Genomic DNA, 18,468 nt, shown 5'->3' with positions numbered 1-18,468 from the left:
AATACGTATACGTATGATATACGTTTAAAAATGTATTCTCGCGACTTGCCGTATTTCACAAGCCGCTTTTTATTTTCACACCCGTTTTGTCATGCAGAAATCGTTTCATGCTGTCAGGTATTTGAAGCAAAGCAAGATCTCGTGTTTCGTGTGCTTTTTGTATATAAATTTGCAAAATTTGTGTAGCTTTGGTTAAAATTAAAACACCGTGTTTGAGTAAGAAATAGGATTTGTAGGCTTTGGAAACTCGGAAAGATTTGAGTATCGCTTCTCGGCCTTTTGGCTAAGATCAAAGTATAGTATCTGTTCTTATCAGCTTAATATCTGATACGTACCCCATGTGGGTACTTCGATATTAAACTGATTTTTGCAACCAGGTGAGATGTTAGGTGCTTGCACCGCTCTTGCCACGAGTTGGCCTGGTATTGCAGTACCTCCAGGATCGGCTCACTCCCCTATTTGGGGAGAAAATTAAAATAGAAAAATAGCTTTCCCTTCAATAGCCTGCGAAACAGCCCCAGTAAAATATTCTCTAATGCTTTTCACTGCTACATGTGTACTTTTTCTATATATCTTTTTTAGTATTCTATTTAAGGAGTTTGCGTAAATTGTATAGTTTTACTCATTGTTGTAAATAATTCTACTTCTCGTGCATGTAAAACAAGTTGCATTTTTTTTTTTTTTTTATGTCTGTTCTGTTCTCTAAAAAGTTATTCTCTTTTCTTGTAATGTAATATTTTTGTTGTCGCTTTCTTGTATTTATAACAGCACATATCAGTTTAAAAATGTTTTCTCGTTCCTAAAAAGAAACTCTATAAATTTTTAGCGTTACGGAAAAACGCGGGGAAAAGAATTACGTCCCCTTCTACTGTTTCAATCATCGTTAATAGCGACGTCGCCTCAGAACGAGGGCAAACGATGGAAACTGCAGTCGGCCGGTAAGTTTTTTCCTCCTTCTAAAATTTATTTAAAAATAGCTGTACCGGTCAATTCCTTAAAAAAAAAAGAACAGATGAACTGTTTATGTTTGTGTTAACTAAACGAGACAGTGAAAAGTCCGTGCTGATTGTGAAAAAGCGTTGAATTTATTTTGTGATTAATGAAATTTCCTAGGCTTTAAAAACTGCGTTCGTCGTCGGACCTAGGATGCATCAACACGATCATGTTATTTCGTTCGATTAAGATTAAATACGTATACGTATGATATACGTTTAAAAATGTATTCTCGCGACTTGCCGTATTTCACAAGCCGCTTTTTATTTTCACACCCGTTTTGTCATGCAGAAATCGTTTCATGCTGTCAGGTATTTGAAGCAAAGCAAGATCTCGTGTTTCGTGTGCTTTTTGTATATAAATTTGCAAAATTTGTGTAGCTTTGGTTAAAATTAAAACACCGTGTTTGAGTAAGAAATAGGATTTGTAGGCTTTGGAAACTCGGAAAGATTTGAGTATCGCTTCTCGGCCTTTTTGCTAAGACCAAAGCGAGTGAAAAGTTTACGTTTGCAAAGTCTTATCGTCAGAATGGAATCAGTAGACCTAGATATCCTGGAATGCAGTGTGAAGTTCATCTTTACTGATGGTGCTCCTGATAACCCTAGGACCTGGATCATCCGGACATTGAAGGCGGTAGTGGATTCTACGGACATCACAGCTGTCTTCAAGGTAGACGTTGGAGGTGCATGGTATACCAGTTTTACCACTCCCGAGATCGCGGAGAAGGTGGTGCAGACGGATTTTTCGTCGTTGGACACGAATATAAACGTGAGTAGGGCTGATAGAAAAACAGTTCAGTTAAAAATTCTTTGGTTGCCAGTATGGATAAAAGTTGGATCAGTTGAATTGTATATGGAACAATTTGGTACAGTGTTAAGTTGTAATAGGGAGACAGAATGTGTTGAAGGTGTAACGTTTTCTAATGGTAACATTCAAGTGGCTCTTGAAATGGCAGAAAAGGACGTTCCTAGTCTGCCATACCGTACCGTGATAGGTGGTAAAGACTGTTTGCTTACTGTGTATGGTAGGCCGCCGATGTGTTTAAAGTGTAGAGAATTAGGTCATATTCGTAGAAACTGTCCGTTAGTTAAGAAGTCAAAAGTACCGTCACAACCCGTGGCTGAGCCCGTGGCTATTCCAGAAACACAGGACATTCCTGGTAAAAGTGATGAACAGTCTGTAGGGTCTGAGCTATGGTCTGATATAGCTCAAGATCCTGGAAGTCTTCTTTCCGGAGAAGAAAACACAGATGATAGTCAAGTGATTGCCGAAACAGATTATCTTGAATTTCAGTCCGTTACTGAAGGAGGGAAAAAAGTGACTAAAGTTTTTAAGTTTAACAAGGAAAGAACTCAAAGTATGATAGTTGATCCGAATGCCGTTGAACAAGTTATAGGTAAAGAAAGGGATAAAACAAAACATGCTGAAATGTTACAAAAGGCATCAGGTGTTAAAGTGACAGTAAATTCTAATTATTTTGATTAGACAGTATTATATGTTTACAATTTGAACAGTTCAGTTAAATATTTAAAGGTAAAAGTAATTATCGTAGCACACATGACAATGCATTATGGACTTTAGTGGGTTGTGTGTGTACGATATTGATTTTGATGTTAAATGTAATCACTATGTATTGTGTATTTTTGATTTTGTTAAAGGTAAACATTATAGGTAAAATTTATCGGATGATATTTATTTATAGTTAAAGTTAAATGTAATACTAGTTTACAAAAACTGGTTTTAATTATAAAGGTAAATTATTTAAAGGAAAGTTTATATATAGATTGGTAAAAGGAATTTAAAACACTTTGTTGTTTATTTATAAATTGGGGGGTTTTCAGTAATTAATTAGGGGTTTTGAAAATAGATTTCATGTAAATTTATTTTTGGTAATTTCATTTAAATCTAAAAGTATTTGATTATCATTAATTTCCGGGACTTATTTAATATTGAGTTACAATCGTATTATCTGTGATATATGATTTTAACTATTGATTGTATTCAATATAGTTATCTATTATTAATAAAATGTTTGAAATATAAAAAAAGTATCTGTTCTTATCAGCTTAATATCTGATACGTACCCCATGTGGGTACTTCGATATTAAACTGATTTTTGCAACTAGGTGAGATGTTAGGTGCTTGCACCGCTCTTGCCACGAGTTGGCCTGGTATTGCAGTACCTCCAGGATCGGCTCACTCCCCTATTTGGGGAGAAAATTAAAATAGAAAAATAGCTTTCCCTTCAATAGCCTGCGAAACAGCCCCAGTAAAATATTCTCTAATGCTTTTCACTGCTACATGTGTACTTTTTCTATATATCTTTTTTAGTATTCTATTTAAGGAGTTTGCGTAAATTGTATAGTTTTACTCATTGTTGTAAATAATTCTACTTCTCGTGCATGTAAAACAAGTTGCATTTTTTTTTTTTTTTTATGTCTGTTCTGTTCTCTAAAAAGTTATTCTCTTTTCTTGTAATGTAATATTTTTGTTGTCGCTTTCTTGTATTTATAACAGCACATATCAGTTTAAAAATGTTTTCTCGTTCCTAAAAAGAAACTCTATAAATTTTTAGCGTTACGGAAAAACGCGGGGAAAAGAATTACGTCCCCTTCTACTGTTTCAATCATCGTTAATAGCGACGTCGCCTCAGAACGAGGGCAAACGATGGAAACTGCAGTCGGCCGGTAAGTTTTTTCCTCCTTCTAAAATTTATTTAAAAATAGCTGTACCGGTCAATTCCTTAAAAAAAATAGAACAGATGAACTGTTTATGTTTGTGTTAACTAAACGAGACAGTGAAAAGTCCGTGCTGATTGTGAAAAAGCGTTGAATTTATTTTGTGATTAATGAAATTTCCTAGGCTTTAAAAACTGCGTTCGTCGTCGGACCTAGGATGAATCAACACGATCATGTTATTTCGTTCGATTAAGATTAAATACGTATACGTATGATATACGTTTAAAAATGTATTCTCGCGACTTGCCGTATTTCACAAGCCGCTTTTTATTTTCACACCCGTTTTGTCATGCAGAAATCGTTTCATGCTGTCAGGTATTTGAAGCAAAGCAAGATCTCGTGTTTCGTGTGCTTTTTGTATATAAATTTGCAAAATTTGTGTAGCTTTGGTTAAAATTAAAACACCGTGTTTGAGTAAGAAATAGGATTTGTAGGCTTTGGAAACTCGGAAAGATTTGAGTATCGCTTCTCGGCCTTTTGGCTAAAATATCAAAGTGTAGTATCTGTTCTTATCAGCTTAATATCTGATACGTACCCCATGTGGGTACTTCGATATTAAACTGATTTTTGCAACTAGGTGAGATGTTAGGTGCTTGCACCGCTCTTGCCACGAGTTGGCCTGGTATTGCAGTACCTCCAGGATCGGCTCACTCCCCTATTTGGGGAGAAAATTAAAATAGAAAAATAGCTTTCCCTTCAATAGCCTGCGAAACAGCCCCAGTAAAATATTCTCTAATGCTTTTCACTGCTACATGTGTACTTTTTCTATATATCTTTTTTAGTATTCTATTTAAGGAGTTTGCGTAAATTGTATAGTTTTACTCATTGTTGTAAATAATTCTACTTCTCGTGCATGTAAAACAAGTTGCATTTTTTTTTTTTTTTTTTTATGTCTGTTCTGTTCTCTAAAAAGTTATTCTCTTTTCTTGTAATGTAATATTTTTGTTGTCGCTTTCTTGTATTTATAACAGCACATATTAGTTTAAAAATGTTTTCTCGTTCCTAAAAAGAAACTCTATAAATTTTTAGCGTTACGGAAAAACGCGGGGAAAAGAATTACGTCCCCTTCTACTGTTTCAATCATCGTTAATAGCGACGTCGCCTCAGAACGAGGGCAAACGATGGAAACTGCAGTCGGCCGGTAAGTTTTTTCCTCCTTCTAAAATTTATTTAAAAATAGCTGTACCGGTCAATTCCTTAAAAAAAATAGAACAGATGAACTGTTTATGTTTGTGTTAACTAAACGAGACAGTGAAAAGTCCGTGCTGATTGTGAAAAAGCGTTGAATTTATTTTGTGATTAATGAAATTTCCTAGGCTTTAAAAACTGCGTTCGTCGTCGGACCTAGGATGAATCAACACGATCATGTTATTTCGTTCGATTAAGATTAAATACGTATACGTATGATATACGTTTAAAAATGTATTCTCGCGACTTGCCGTATTTCACAAGCCGCTTTTTATTTTCACACCCGTTTTGTCATGCAGAAATCGTTTCATGCTGTCAGGTATTTGAAGCAAAGCAAGATCTCGTGTTTCGTGTGCTTTTTGTATATAAATTTGCAAAATTTGTGTAGCTTTGGTTAAAATTAAAACACCGTGTTTGAGTAAGAAATAGGATTTGTAGGCTTTGGAAACTCGGAAAGATTTGAGTATCGCTTCTCGGCCTTTTGGCTAAGATCAAAGTGTAGTATCTGTTCTTATCAGCTTAATATCTGATACGTACCCCATGTGGGTACTTCGATATTAAACTGATTTTTGCAACGAGGTGAGATGTTAGGTGCTTGCACCGCTCTTGCCACGAGTTGGCCTGGTATTGCAGTACCTCCAGGATCGGCTCACTCCCCTATTTGGGGAGAAAATTAAAATAGAAAAATAGCTTTCCCTTCAATAGCCTGCGAAACAGCCCCAGTAAAATATTCTCTAATGCTTTTCACTGCTACATGTGTACTTTTTCTATATATCTTTTTTAGTATTCTATTTAAGGAGTTTGCGTAAATTGTATAGTTTTACTCATTGTTGTAAATAATTCTACTTCTCGTGCATGTAAAACAAGTTGCATTTTTTTTTTTTTTTATGTCTGTTCTGTTCTCTAAAAAGTTATTCTCTTTTCTTGTAATGTAATATTTTTGTTGTCGCTTTCTTGTATTTATAACAGCACATATCAGTTTAAAAATGTTTTCTCGTTCCTAAAAAGAAACTCTATAAATTTTTAGCGTTACGGAAAAACGCGGGGAAAAGAATTACGTCCCCTTCTACTGTTTCAATCATCGTTAATAGCGACGTCGCCTCAGAACGAGGGCAAACGATGGACACTGCAGTCGGCCGGTAAGTTTTTTCCTCCTTCTAAAATTTATTTAAAAATAGCTGTACCGGTCAATTCCTTAAAAAAATAGAACAGATGAACTGTTTATGTTTGTGTTAACTAAACGAGACAGTGAAAAGTCCGTGCTGATTGTGAAAAAGCGTTGAATTTATTTTGTGATTAATGAAATTTCCTAGGCTTTAAAAACTGCGTTCGTCGTCGGACCTAGGATGAATCAACACGATCATGTTATTTCGTTCGATTAAGATTAAATACGTATACGTATGATATACGTTTAAAAATGTATTCTCGCGACTTGCCGTATTTCACAAGCCGCTTTTTATTTTCACACCCGTTTTGTCATGCAGAAATCGTTTCATGCTGTCAGGTATTTGAAGCAAAGCAAGATCTCGTGTTTCGTGTGCTTTTTGTATATAAATTTGCAAAATTTGTGTAGCTTTGGTTAAAATTAAAACACCGTGTTTGAGTAAGAAATAGGATTTGTAGGCTTTGGAAACTCGGAAAGATTTGAGTATCGCTTCTCGGCCTTTTTGCTAAGACCAAAGCGAGTTAAAAGTTAAACGTTCACAGTTATTTAGTCAAAATGGGATCAGTTGATGTACAGTTGTTGAGATGCAGTGCGAAGTTTATCTTCACAGATGGTGTTCCGGACAACCCGAGATCGTGGATTATCCATATTCTGAAAACAGTTGTCTCCCCTGAGGATATTACAGCAGTTTTCAAGTGTGATATTGGTGGTGCATGGTATGCAACGTTTACGTCAGAAGAAATTTCAGAGAAAGTTGTTAACTCTGATTTTTCAGCACTAGATACCAAGATTAATGTGAGTCGTGCAGACAAAAGAACAGTTCAGTTAAAAGTTTTATGGTTACCTATTTGGATTAAAGTGTTAGCTGTTGAAGATTATTTTGAACAGTATGGGAAACTACTTACCTGTCATAGAGAAACTGAAAATGTAGGTGTAACTTTTGCAAATGGAAATATTAAAGTGGCTTTAGAGATGAACGAACAGGATATATCAAGTATTCCGTATCGTGCCGTTATCGGAGGTAAAGACTGTCTGTTAACCGTATATGGAAGACCTCCAATGTGTCTTAAGTGTAAGCAAGTTGGACACATCCGTAAAAACTGTCCGTACATTAAAAAGGCACCGGTGCCTTCGCAAGAAGTGACTATACCTGAAACACAAAATAGTGATGTGACAGTTACAAGTGAACAGTCAAATGGTTCTATGTTGTGGAGTGATGCTGCTCCTGAACCCGAAACTCTTGTTATTGACACGGAAAAAACTGTGAAAAGTGGTAAAAAGAGAAAAGTGGGGAACAGTAAGGAGAAAGAGTACATTCGAGTTAGAAAGATGTTGGATGAAGATACAGGGAAAATCTTCACGGTAATAGGTAGAGTGGATGAGAATGGAGAATTATTTGAAGTGTTTGCTCAATCGGAAGTTGTTCAGATTTTAGGCGAAGATAACAAAGATAAAAGTAAGCATAGTAATTTGATAAAGAAACGTTGGCCAAAAATGACAGTAAAATTTGACAGTGATTACTATGATTAGTCAAAATACTGCAGTTTAGAAGTTCAAATTTGGATAGTGTTTGTTTTAATTTAAAGTTTATAGTACACGTTTAATTTAGAAAAGTGTTCTGTTTAAATGACATGAAAAGTTAAAAGTATTTATCGTAGCACACATGACAATGCATTATAGACTTTAGTGGGTTGTGTGTGTACGATATAGACCTTGATGTTAGATGTTAAATGTAATCACTTATAAATAGATATGTAGTTTGTGTTTTCATTCTGTTAAAGGTAAACATTATAGGTAAAATTTATCGGATGATATTTATTTATAGTTAAAGTTAAATATAATACTAGTTTACAAAAACTGGTTTTAATTATAAAGGTAAATTATTTAAAGGAAATTTATATATAGAATTGTAAAAGGAATTTAAAACACTTTGTTGTTTAATTTAAAAGGGGGGTTTTCAGTAATTATTTAGGGGTTTAAAAATAGATTTCATGCACATTTATTTTTGGTAATTTCATTTAAAACTAAAAGTATTTGATTGTCAGTAAATTTCGGATGTATTTAATATTGAGTTACAATCGTATTATCTGTGATATATGATTTTAACTATTGATTGTATTCAATATAGTATTTGATATCTATTATTAATAAAATGTTTGAAATATAAAAAGTATCTGTTCTTATCAGCTTAATATCTGATACGTACCCCATGTGGGTACTTCGATATTAAACTGATTTTTGCAACTAGGTGAGATGTTAGGTGCTTGCACCGCTCTTGCCACGAGTTGGCCTGGTATTGCAGTACCTCCAGGATCGGCTCACTCCCCTATTTGGGGAGAAAATTAAAATAGAAAAATAGCTTTCCTTCCCTTCAACAATAGCCTGCGAAACAGCCCCAGTAAAATATTCTCTAATGCTTTTCACTGCTACATGTGTACTTTTTCTATATATCTTCCTTAGTATTCTATTTAAGGAGTTTGCGTAAATTGTATAGTTTTACTCATTGTTGTAAATAATGCTACTTCTCGTGGATGTAAAATAAGTTGCATCTTTTTTTTTTTTTTTTTTTGTATGTCTGTTCTCTAAAAAGTTATTTTCTTTTCTTGTAATGTAATATTTTTGTTGTCGCTTTCTTGTATTTATAACAGCACATGTCAGTGTAATAATGTATTCTCGTTCCTAAAAAGAAACTCTATAAATTTTTAGCGTTACGGAAAAACGCGGGGAAAAGAATTACGTCCCCTTCTACTGTTTCAATCATCGTTAATAGCGACGTCGCCTCAGAACGAGGGCAAACGATGGAAACTGCAGTCGGCCGGTAAGTTTTTTCCTCCTTCTAAAATTTATTTAAAAATAGCTGTACCGGTCAATTCCTTAAAAAAATAGAACAGATGAACTGTTTATGTTTGTGTTAACTAAACGAGACACTGAAAAGTCCGTGCTGATTGTGAAAAAGCGTTGAATTTATTTTGTGATTAATGAAATTTCCTAGGCTTTAAAAACTGCGTTCGTCGGACCTAGGATGAATCAACATGATCATGTTATTTCGTTCGATTAAGATTAAATACGTATACGTATGATATACGTTTAAAAATGTATTCTGGCGACTTGCCGTATTTCACAAGCCGCTTTTTATTTTCACACCCGTTTTTGTCATGCAGAAATCGTTTCATGCTGTCAGGTATTTGAAGCAAATCAAGATCTCGTGTTTCGTGTGCTTTTTGTATATAAATTTGCAAAATCTGTGTAGCTTTGGTTAAAATTAAAACACCGTGTTTGAGTAAGAAATAGGATTTGTAGGCTTTGGAAACTCGGAAAGATTTGAGTATCGCTTCTCGGCCTTTTGGCTAAGATCAAAGTGTAGTATCTGTTCTTATCAGCTTAATATCTGATACGTACCCCATGTGGGTACTTCGATATTAAACTGATTTTTGCAACTAGGTGAGATGTTAGGTGCTTGCACCGCTCTTGCCACGAGTTGGCCTGGTATTGCAGTACCTCCAGGATCGGCTCACTCCCCTATTTGGGGAGAAAATTAAAATAGAAAAATAGCTTTCCTTCCCTTCAACAATAGCCTGCGAAACAGCCCCAGTAAAATATTCTCTAATGCTTTTCACTGCTACATGTGTACTTTTTCTATATATCTTCCTTAGTATTCTATTTAAGGAGTTTGCGTAAATTGTATAGTTTTACTCATTGTTGTAAATAATGCTACTTCTCGTGCATGTAAAATAAGTTGCATCTTTTTTTTTTTTTTTTTTTTGTATGTCTGTTCTCTAAAAAGTTATTTTCTTTTCTTGTAATGTAATATTTTTGTTGTCGCTTTCTTGTATTTATAACAGCACATGTCAGTGTAATAATGTATTCTCGTTCCTAAAAAGAAACTCTATAAATTTTTAGCGTTACGGAAAAACGCGGGGAAAAGAATTACGTCCCCTTCTACTGTTTCAATCATCGTTAATAGCGACGTCGCCTCAGAACGAGGGCAAACGATGGAAACTGCAGTCGGCCGGTAAGTTTTTTCCTCCTAAAATTTATTTAAAAATAGCTGTACCGGTCAATTCCTTAAAAAAATAGAACAGATGAACTGTTTATGTTTGTGTTAACTAAACGAGACACTCAAAAGTCCGTGCTGATTGTGAAAAAGCGTTGAATTTATTTTGTGATTAATGAAATTTCCTAGGCTTTAAAAACTGCGTTCGTCGGACCTAGGATGAATCAACATGATCATGTTATTTCGTTCGATTAAGATTAAATACGTATACGTATGATATACGTTTAAAAATGTATTCTGGCGACTTGCCGTATTTCACAAGCCGCTTTTTATTTTCACACCCGTTTTTGTCATGCAGAAATCGTTTCATGCTGTCAGGTATTTGAAGCAAATCAAGATCTCGTGTTTCGTGTGCTTTTTGTATATAAATTTGCAAAATCTGTGTAGCTTTGGTTAAAATTAAAACACCGTGTTTGAGTAAGAAATAGGATTTGTAGGCTTTGGAAACTCGGAAAGATTTGAGTATCGCTTCTCGGCCTTTTGGCTAAGATCAAAGTGTAGTATCTGTTCTTATCTATAATTATCGAAGCGAACTGTGGGGGTAGCCGCCTAGGGGCTCTATTACCCACAGTCCAGAGATGACAAGCCAACATTACGACAGAGACGCTATGAGGCAAACGGTGAAGGTCAGGTTTTTTCACGGTACGAAGAAAGTAAACACCAGAGAGAGGGTCTTGAAGGAAGTCGCTGATGTTTTAGATGTCACACAACTGCAGGCAATTTATAAGTGGAGAGGGTCGAGAATGGTATTTGAAATTCTGTGACGAGACGATTCCTAGAAGTTTAGGCCATGGGGATGCTTTAGATGGGAGTGATGGGATGAAGATCCGGATGGACAGGCTGGACAAGAGAAAAGTGAAGTTTCGTGTGCATTGGTTCCCAATGCACATGAAGATGTCTCTTGTCCAGGATTACTTTGAGTCTCTTGGGAACAACGTTATTGTGGATCATGAAGACCAGACCTACGGAGCACTGCGTCTACAGACTGGGGCCATCAGAGGTGAAATGATTGTCACAGAAGATCAGTACCATGGGATTCCATATAGGGCAGCCATTATGGGCAGACCTGTCCTGATTACCGTCTTGGGCAGGAGATCACAGTGTTTCAAGTGTGGTTCCTTCGGCCACCAGAGAGCAACCTGTCCAGACGGAGGAAAACAGCCCACAGTGCAACAGCGCAATTACGCAGGGGCTGTTACAGGACTAAACCCAGTAGCCTCTGAGGTCCCTGATGTAGAAGTAGTGCAGACGGCAACACCTACAGTGACTACCCAGGAGGATGGTAATGGGCTCCCGCAACCTCAGTGCGGTGGAGCGGATGATGGTACAGATAACCAATCCCAGGCGACATCACCTGAGGTAGGAGAGGAGCAAGTGGTAGTGGAAGACGATGTGATGGACTTGACCGGAGACAGTAAGAAGAGGATGAGGAGTGATAGTGGTGATGAGGAACAGGACGAGACAGCGGAGGATAGTGGTGGGAAAAAGAAAGCAGCATGGAATGGTGGATTCAAGCAGGAAGTTATCCCAGGTATGCTTTTGAAACCGACAAGTGACACCCAGGACTCTTAATTTGAACGCTTAATGGACTATGAGAATATTGTAACCCCCCTTGTTTTGATTACGGAAATGCCCATGGACTATGAGACTGAATTGAGTATAATAACCCTTTTGTATGGGTTTATTTTGTTTAATTATTGTAGTATTACACTTTTTCTTGTTATGTATTTAATTTTCATTCTTTTTTTCATTGAGATTAAGTTTGTTTATTTAAATCCCCCTTTTTTATTTTTGGATTTAAAGTTTTCATTTAGAGCCTCAGTGCACTTTTCTAAAGTTTCTTTTCATTGTTCTTTTTTTCGTTCACCTGTTGATAAAATTCTGTTCACCTGCCTTATAATTACGTTTAAATTTTCAAGGCATTTAATTATCACCTGTTTTATTTTTGTTACTATTTTTAATCACACCTGTGTCGTGTGTTTATACCTTTATTTACTTTATAGACTGATTAGTATATATTATCTATGTAATAATATTATTTTTTTCAAACTTTAACCTTTACAATGAATACCACTGATAAAAATATTCTTAATGTAGCTACCTTAAATGTAAATGGTTTATTAGATTATCAGTGTCAGTATACTTTAAAAGATTTTTTTGTTTACAACATCATATAGATATTTTTTTTTACAAGAAACACATGTTTCTAATTCAAAAATTTCAAAAAAGTTAGATAATTATTTTGATTTTTATAGATGTTTTTGGAATTTTGGCTCTAATCGAAGTAGAGGAACAGCTATTTTTATATCTTTCTCTTTAAATTTTTCTATTGTAAAATACCATAGAGATTTAGATGGTCGTTTTCAATATATTGATATTAAAATTGATGATGTACTATATAGATTGTTAAATATTTATGCACCTAATAATGAAGGTGAGAGAAAAGTTTTTTTGGATGATATATATCCTTTTATATTAACACAGAATTGTAAGATTATGGGAGGTGATTTTAATTGTGTAATGAATCCTAAAATTGATAAGAAAGGTGGTAATTTAGAACGTGGTTCTATCGGGTCAGACAAAATTAGTCAGATCGTCACAGATTTTGAACTTGTAGATGTATATAGACATTTAAATCCTACGAAATTTAATGTTACCTGGTATTGTAAAAATATATCATGTCGATTAGATAGATTTTACTTTTCACGGGCTTTAAAGCCTTATATTAAACAGTGTTTTAATTTACCTTTTTCTTTTTCTTACCATGATTGTATTGTGTCTAGTTTTATCAATAGTACAGAGGTGAAAAAAGGTGACGGTTATTGAAAATTAAATGCTTCTATATTAAATGATAAAGTTTTTTGTGATAGTTTTAGAGAATGGTTTATTGAATTCACTAATGAATTAGATATATGTATTGAAATGTGGGATTATTTTAAAGAGAAAATTAAAGAGGTTTGTATTAGTTATGGTAAAAAGAAAAATAAAGTTAAATATAATGCTATTAAAGAGTTTGAAAGACAGTATTATAGACTATGTGGTGCAGAAAAATTGTCACCTGGGCAATATTTTGAACAGATTACAGAGTTGAAAGTTCAAATTAAACATTTGCATTTAGACAATTTTAAAGGTAGCCAAATATCGAAGTAAGGCAACATTTTTAGATACTTCGGAAGTTCCGGGTAAATATTTTTTTCCAAAAAGAAGCAAAAAAGGGTAAAAAGAAAAATAGAACAGAAATTAGATATGTAGATAATATTTATAATAAAATAGATGATATTGTTTTACAATTTGAAAAGTTTTATTCTAATTTATTTAATATGGAAGAAGAGATAGATGAAAACATTATGGATTTTTTCTTAACTGATTTTCCTCAATTAGAGGCCGATGATAAAGATATTTGTGAACAATGTATAAATATTGATGAAATAATAGAATCTTTAAAGGGTATGGAGAATAATAAATCTCCAGGACCCGATGGGTTATGTAAAGAGTATTACTTGAAATTCATTGATATATTTGCACCTATGTTATTAAAATTGTATGAAAATATTTTTGACGAGAATACTTTGTCAGATTCTCAAAAAATCATTTATATACTTAGTAACTCTTATATGTAAAGATCCATCAAAACATTTTGATGTAAAGTTTTATAGACCTATATTAGTTTGATAAAATATGATGTTACAATTTTAAGTAAACTCATTTGTAAAAAAAAAAATATGTCCAGTGTTTGATATTCCGTCCGACAAATCAGACTATGTTGATGCAGAAAAACAATCTTACGCACAGATTATTGATATAAATAACAAATAACCAGAAAATATTGATGAACCTGAGAAATGGAAAAACATTAGAAACTAGAACAAAACCATCATTCAGACTTTTGTAAAGGAGATCAAGGACTTGGAAATTTTCGAGTCCTCAATGCTCTTCAACTTTGAACTTGTTTGGCTTTTTATTTGTTTTTGTTCTGAGCGTCACTGATGATTCGAATGTACACGAAAACGCGCGTCTGGCATATTAAACTAAAATCCTGATACCAGTGAAAACTATTAGTTATAATGGTAAAACATAGTGTGATATATATTTTTAAGACATGTTATATTAAACATGATTTTGTTATTTATGTCTTATCTTTTTTATTCGTCACGTTGTATATAAAAAAAAATGTTTTTATTACAAATAAAAATTGTTAAATTATATTCATTTGCAACATAGTAAAACAGATTTTTATTGATTGAAGGGTATTTTTAAATGATTCGCAATATCTAATTCTTTTAAGAGAAAATAATTGGATGATCTCAATTGTTCAAATGAACATTATTTTATATAATGCGTAAGTTTTCAACGCGAGCCTAGATTTGTAATAAAGAGTCCAGTTTTTCATAATTAAAATATAGTTTCTATAATGCCACCAAGAAAGAGTTACACTGTCGCCTTCAAGCAAGAGGCCGTTAAATACATGAAATATGCTACAGAAAACGGCAACCGAGCTGCAGCTCGCAACTGTACAATCAATGAGTCCACGAAACGCTCATAGAAAAACAAGAGAAACTGCGAGCTTCTGCTCACTGATGATACCTCCGCCGCAAGTGGATAATATTAATAGTGTAAAAATATGCAAGTGTTGGGTAAACAGGAAGTTGCCGAGTGATGAATCTGTAAACGCATCACACGATGTAGCGGACTTATATCAAGCCTGAAACCAAATTTTAGAAATCCTTATAGTATAGTTCCTGAGAAAAATGTGACGAAAATTTTTAACTTGGCTATCAGGTGTAAAATGATACAAGTGTTCGATAAACAGGAAGTTGTTGAGTGATAAATCTGAAAATGCATCACACATTAGAGCTGACATATATAAACTCTGAAACCAAATTTCAAAAATCCGTGAAGTATAGTTCCTGAGAAAAATGTGACGGATGGACTAACGGAGGTAAAACAGTATACCATCCCCACCCCTTTTTTTTTTAAAGCGGGGGTATAATCAACTAAGTCTGAAACAGAAATCTTAGCGTACCAGGGGTCAAAAGACAAGGTGGTTTGCCTTAGAAGACCAGGTTAAGAGCTAGATCTTCTAAAAAAAAGGCAACAGTAGTATACCGCTGTTCAAAACTCGTAAATCTATGGACAAAAAAACAAAATTGGGGCAACAAACTAAAACTGAAGGAAACGCATTAAATATAAGAGTAGAACAACGACACAACATTAAATTGTAACATACACAGAAACGGACTAAGCATTTAACAAAATCCGATGAGAATAACAAATATAACATCAAAACCAAATACATGCATTTGGGATAGAAAAGTACCTTGACACGTCTTATAGTAATGTGAATTCACACTCAAATATATGAGAAAACAAACGACACAACGGAAACACAACGTTAAAATGTTACACACACATTCTAACAGAGTGCATCACTTATTGGCGTTAGTACTTCCCATACTTGTCTTAAGGCGGTTGCTTCTGCCAACTAAAAGGATCAACTTGTCAACTTTAGACAGTACTGTATAGACAAAATTACAGAATAAAAACATTTGTCCATACTCAGTCATTAACATGGACGAAGTCGTACTAACATTTGACATGCTAATAAATGCAGCAGAGAAAATGGTAAACAAACCATAAGCACTAACACCACCGGCCAAGAAAAATCTAGCTTCAAATGTGTACTATCGTGTACCGCCTCTGGATTCCTCTTACCACCAATACCCATCTTTAAAAGGAATTAGACCATACCAAAAGAGAACTTCCAAAAACGGCATCGCCATCAATGTGAACGAGAAAGGGTGTATTGACAATGAGATAATGAAACCCCGGATCACAGAATGTTACGTGAAACGTCCTGGTGGGTTTTTCAACGGCAGTAGTTTGTGTTTGTAATGGTAGTTTATTTTGCGAGTATCTTTTTTATCTGAGAAAGTACAACTGCAATTTTTAAACTGATAAAACTTTTGTTGTAGATTAAATTTCTGTTTTGATGGTAGGAAACACACATGATGATGTGGATCAATTGTTCAACAGAGTCAGCACTAAGTTATGCCAAGAAAATGCACCAACGCTTCAAGAACTTCATTCAAGAATTAGAGAAGCATCAACACCTTCACCCGTTGCCTGGACAGCAGTTTTAATTTTAAAGAACAAATAATAAATATAAACGGATGTGGCGGAATAAAATCTTCACACGAGTCTAAAGTTGTGAAAGATGGTTCAAGTGTGAATATGTCAATAAAAGATTGGCCTTTAGACTATGAAGAGTACATTGAATTTTGAGAACATTATAATATGATAGTGTAGTTAGTAATTGAAATAAGAATATATATCAAATGTTACCTTTGCAGTACTACCTTTAACTATTCTGTAAAAAGAAAAAAAGATACGACCGTGTATCCATTGACTCTAAATTGAATTGAAACAATAAAACTATGCGTGAAGTGCTCACCTGTTTTGGGTGTACACCCGAAAAACTTGCTAATAATATGCTCAGCCTGGTGTGCTTGTGCCCAGCTATTGTCAAAACACCAGATCAATCAGAAAAAGAAACTAGAATCACTGAATGAAATAAAATTAAAAACATCTGGGACTTTTATCTGGGCCACAAAATTGAATACTTATATATAATGAAAGACTGCTCAAAGTATGACCAACTTACCCATGTTACCATATCTTATGTTTTTATTTTATTTTAAAAAGCACACATGTTATATAAAACCGTTAATTATAATTATAAATCACACTGTATAAAATTGAGAATGGAAATGGGGAACGTGCCAAAGAGACAACAACCCGACCATAGAAAAAAACAACAGCAGAAGGTCACCAACAGGTCTTCAATGTAGCGAAAAATTCCCGCACCCGGAGGCGTCCTTCAGCTGGCCCCTAAACAAATATATACTAGTTCAGTGATAATGAACGCCATACTAATTTCCAAATTGTACACAAGAAACTAAAATTAAAATAATACAAGACTAACAAAGGCCAGAGGCTCCTGACTTGGGACAGGCGCAAAAATGCGGCGGGGTTAAACATGTTTGTGAGATCTCAACCCTCCCCCTATACCTCTAGCCAATGTAGAAAAGAGAACGCATAACAATACGCACATTAAAATTCAGTTCAATATGATAGTGTAGTTAGTAATTGAAATCAGAATATATATCAAATGTTACCTTTGCAGTACTACCTTTAACTATTCTGTAAAAAGAAAAAAGATACGACCGTGTATCCATTAACTCTAAATTGAATAGAAACAATAAAACTATGCGTGAAGTGCTCACCTGTTTTGGGTGTACACCCGAAAAACTTGCTGATAATATGCTCAGCCTGGTGTGCCTGTGCCCAGCTATTGTCAAAACACCAGAGCAATCAGAAAAAGAAACTAGAATCACTGAATGAAATAAAAATAAAACCACCAGGTTCTTATAAATGTATGGATTTAGACTTCAACAAAAGCATTATTAGATGAGGTTAACTTTTGATTGATAAATATACAATTATTGTATCGATTATCGAAACAAAAATCATTTGCTTTATATATCAGGAGTCTGACAACGTTTATGGCGTTATAGCAGCAATCAGCTTTAACAGGTTGGGGATAACCCACATTTTCATGGACTGTTACCCATATCGTCATTTGTTACTCCTTAGGGAAACGGAAGATTCATCATATGACGTATACCCTCATTTTCATTTAAATCCACGTCGTTGAAAGATGATTGGCATCATGACACCGACAGTTGTTAGTTTTTGATGTCTTGATTAAACTATTGAAGCTAGTGTTTACCTGAAACATGAAGTGAAAGACAGAGTAGTATGTAGGCTTGGACCGGAAAGTGTAAACTTGATGCTTAAATAACAATTATTATGTCACGAAACAATATTTGATACATAAAAAATCACCGACATTTTTATGTTGCTTTCTGCCATCTTGTCCAATATGAATGGTAAATGGTCAAACTAACCGATGAGAGGCAAATTGGACGACTGGCAAATATTACACGAAGTCACTTTGTATAAGGCGATATGATAAAAACAGTAGCACTGAAATATTTCGGACACTTTCCGCACGTACTTTAAATAATTATTCAATAAACATATTTTTTTCTCATTCTTCTAATTAATTTATAAGAGTAGTTGTGTTCTGTGTTACATAGATGAATAAATAAAGGCAACAGTAGTATCAGTGTATATAAAGTGCGAATCCAGCTAGTTCATTTTCACTGTCATATTCGGGTATGTCTATTGTAGAATAAAGGATCATGGGAAAACTGTATTTGTTTACGTTTTGAAAATACCAAATTAATTGATTTGAAGGAAAGTTTTTA

The 18,468-nt window shown here is 34.4% G+C and overlaps 1 long non-coding RNA gene, 6 other non-coding genes and 1 pseudogene across 7 annotated transcripts; all 8 read left to right on the top strand.

Moving 5' to 3' along the window:
- The first annotated feature begins 263 nt into the window (after nucleotides 1-263).
- LOC139483673 (U2 spliceosomal RNA) lies at nucleotides 264-456 on the top strand. The gene has a single exon (XR_011655087.1). It is a non-coding gene; the product is annotated as a U2 spliceosomal RNA (small nuclear RNA).
- Nucleotides 457-3,005: 2,549 nt separating this feature from the next.
- On the top strand, nucleotides 3,006-3,198 carry LOC139483677 (U2 spliceosomal RNA). The gene has a single exon (XR_011655091.1). It is a non-coding gene; the product is annotated as a U2 spliceosomal RNA (small nuclear RNA).
- Nucleotides 3,199-4,192: 994 nt separating this feature from the next.
- On the top strand, nucleotides 4,193-4,387 carry LOC139483674 (U2 spliceosomal RNA). The gene has a single exon (XR_011655088.1). It is a non-coding gene; the product is annotated as a U2 spliceosomal RNA (small nuclear RNA).
- A 997-nt stretch (nucleotides 4,388-5,384) lies between these two features.
- Nucleotides 5,385-5,577, top strand: LOC139483671 (U2 spliceosomal RNA). The gene has a single exon (XR_011655085.1). It is a non-coding gene; the product is annotated as a U2 spliceosomal RNA (small nuclear RNA).
- A 2,643-nt stretch (nucleotides 5,578-8,220) lies between these two features.
- LOC139483676 (U2 spliceosomal RNA) lies at nucleotides 8,221-8,411 on the top strand. Its single transcript, XR_011655090.1, has one exon. It is a non-coding gene; the product is annotated as a U2 spliceosomal RNA (small nuclear RNA).
- Nucleotides 8,412-9,411: 1,000 nt separating this feature from the next.
- Nucleotides 9,412-9,604, top strand: LOC139483656 (U2 spliceosomal RNA). The gene has a single exon (XR_011655071.1). It is a non-coding gene; the product is annotated as a U2 spliceosomal RNA (small nuclear RNA).
- Nucleotides 9,605-9,833: 229 nt separating this feature from the next.
- Nucleotides 9,834-16,724, top strand: LOC139482046 (uncharacterized). Its single transcript, XR_011654755.1, has 2 exons — nucleotides 9,834-10,096; nucleotides 16,111-16,724. It is a non-coding gene; the product is annotated as an uncharacterized lncRNA (long non-coding RNA).
- LOC139483678 (U2 spliceosomal RNA) lies at nucleotides 10,603-10,708 on the top strand (annotated as a pseudogene).
- Nucleotides 16,725-18,468: the final 1,744 nt, after the last annotated feature.

Source organism: Mytilus edulis, chromosome 7 (assembly GCF_963676685.1).
Source record: "Mytilus edulis chromosome 7, xbMytEdul2.2, whole genome shotgun sequence".
In the NCBI taxonomy this organism is placed as follows: domain Eukaryota; kingdom Metazoa; phylum Mollusca; class Bivalvia; order Mytilida; family Mytilidae; genus Mytilus; species Mytilus edulis.
The sequence above is the reverse complement of the archived record's forward strand: the minus strand, read 5'-3'. Positions and strand labels throughout refer to the sequence as shown.